The following is a 2,500-nucleotide window of genomic DNA, read 5'->3' on the forward strand; positions in this document are numbered from 1 at the left end:
TAAGAAGATTGAAGCTGGTTGCACACATCCCTCCCTACACAAGGAACACGCCTGAATAAACCATTCGCTTTGGCACCACACACACACACACACACACACACACACACACACACACACACACACACACACACACACACACACACACACACACATATTGATATACAAATCTCCTTATAAACGATCTATCTGTCGATCTATATCTATATATATCTCTATCTGTCTATCTCTCTTCTCTCTCTCTCTCTCTCTCTCTCTCTCTGTATATATATATATATATATATATATATATATATATATGTGTGTGTGTGTGTGTGTGTGTGTGTGTGTGTGTGTGTGTGTGTGTGTGTGTTGGTGTGTGTACATACATACATTATATATATATATATATATATATATATATATATATATATATAAAAGAGAGAGAGAGAGAGAGAGAGAGAGGAGAGAGAGAGAGAGAGAGAGAGAGAGAGAGAGAGAGAGAGAGAGAGAGAGAGATTGTTCTTGTGTATCTGCCTCTTTTTTTCATAATTATGGAGATCATGTACACTTACACGAATTTTCCACATGGTTATTATAACGTGTGTTTAATCGTGCTATCCATAACATAGCCATCCGCTCAGCGTGAGTCCATATTTCACAGGCAGTTTACGAACTGTAAAAGCGATTAATTTCTCTCTCTCTCTCTCTCTCTCTCTCTCTCTCTCTCTCTCTCTCTCTCTCTCTCTCTCTCTCTCTCTCTCTCTCTCTCTCTTTAGAAAAAAAAACAAGCCAGATTAAACATCCTTCCATTGCAAAAACAGTTAGTTGTCAACAAAGCGTTTACTTGTGTACAAAGTGCACAATAACTTGGCACCACAATATCTACATTCGCTTACCCGAGCCTCATGCCGATACGGCTCGAACAAAGTACATTTTACCACGCACCCGCATTGATATGTTCAAAACCAGTTTTGCTTTTTTCAGGTGCATCGCTATGGAACTTACTCCCTGTACACATACAAAACGAGCAGTTCTCTAAGACAAATCTCTATAAACATCTCCAATCCTTCCAACCATAAGTGACAGTTATAGATAGAAGCGACCGTTGGCAGTAACAATGAGGGCATTGATACTGATTGGATCCGTTGTTCTTGTTTGCTCTTATTCTTATTCTGTCCTATTTTCTTTACATTTACTTTGTTTTGTTTGCTTGTTTGCATTTCTTTCATTTTCTTCTAATGTGTGTGCATGCATGAATATATTCATTTCATTCCACCATGGTGGTGACAATAGCTGTAGTATAAGTGGTATTGGTGATGGTAGTATTTTAGTAATTTTAGTATCAATTACAACTGTCTGCGTGGATTTGATGATAACAACAATGTGGCTTTTAGTCGTCAGGTTGTCGATACTGAGGAAATATGTCTCCCTCTCTCTCTCTCTGTCTGTCTGTCTGTCTGTCTGTCTGTCTCTCTCTCTCTCTCTCTCTCTCTCTCTCTCTCTCTCTCTCTCTTATCCATCTGTCAATGTGTGTGTGTGTGTGTGTGTGTGTGTGTGTGTGTGTGTGTGTGTGTGTGTGTGTGTTCTTTATCACATTCCTTCTGCAGGACTTCTTTCTGTTTTTTTTGTTTGTTTTGTTGTTGTTGTTGTTGTTTTCTTCTTTCTGTCTGCCCTTTCCATTTAAATTTTTTTGTGTGTGTTATTGTAATTGATGAAGAATAGCAAGGACAGATTGGAAGAATGGGCCATGCCTAAAATCTTAATCCTTGAATGAAAACGATTTTTTTTACTCTCTCTCTCTCTCTCTCTCTCTCTCTCTCTCTCTCTCTCTCTCTCTCTCTCTCTGTTTCTCTTCTTCCACCCACCCCCTTTCTCTATATGTTTGTCTTTCTCTGTCTCCCCGCGCTCTCTCCCTCTGTCTCTCTTTCTCCCCCCCCCCCCTTTTTTTTCTCTCTCTCTCTTTCTCTCTCTCCCCCTCCCCCCTTTTTCTCTCTCTCTTTCTCTCTCCTCCTCCACGTCTGTTTAGATTATGTTTATTGATGTCCTCGATTGATAATGAAACAATATACAGTTTAGCTATGTATTTATTTCGAGCACTTCAGCTGAGAGAAACACTAGTATCCTAATATTATTGTTTTGGCATCTGGTTATGCTTATTGTGTTGACATAGTTGTAGTGATGCATGTTAATCTGTTATCGCCCCCTGTTCATATGGGGCTATGGCCTTAGATGAATAAATCATTTGAATCTCTCCCCCTCCCCCCTTTTCCCATCTCACTTTCTCTCAGCCACTTCCCCCTTTCTCTCTCTCTCTCTCTCTCTCTCTCTCTCTCTCTCTTCCCATTCCCCCTTTCTTTCTCTCTCTCTTTCTCTCTTCCCCTCCCCCCTTTTTTCTCTCTCTCTCTCTTTCTCCCCCCCTGCCCCCTTTTTCTCTCTCTCTCTCTCTCTCTCCCCCTGCCCCCTTTTTCTCTCTCTCTCTTTCTCTCTCCCCCTCCCCCTCTCTTTCTCTCTCTCTTTCTCC

This window comes from Babylonia areolata, chromosome 12 (genome assembly GCF_041734735.1).
Source record: "Babylonia areolata isolate BAREFJ2019XMU chromosome 12, ASM4173473v1, whole genome shotgun sequence".
NCBI classification, from domain to species: Eukaryota; Metazoa; Mollusca; class Gastropoda; order Neogastropoda; family Buccinidae; genus Babylonia; species Babylonia areolata.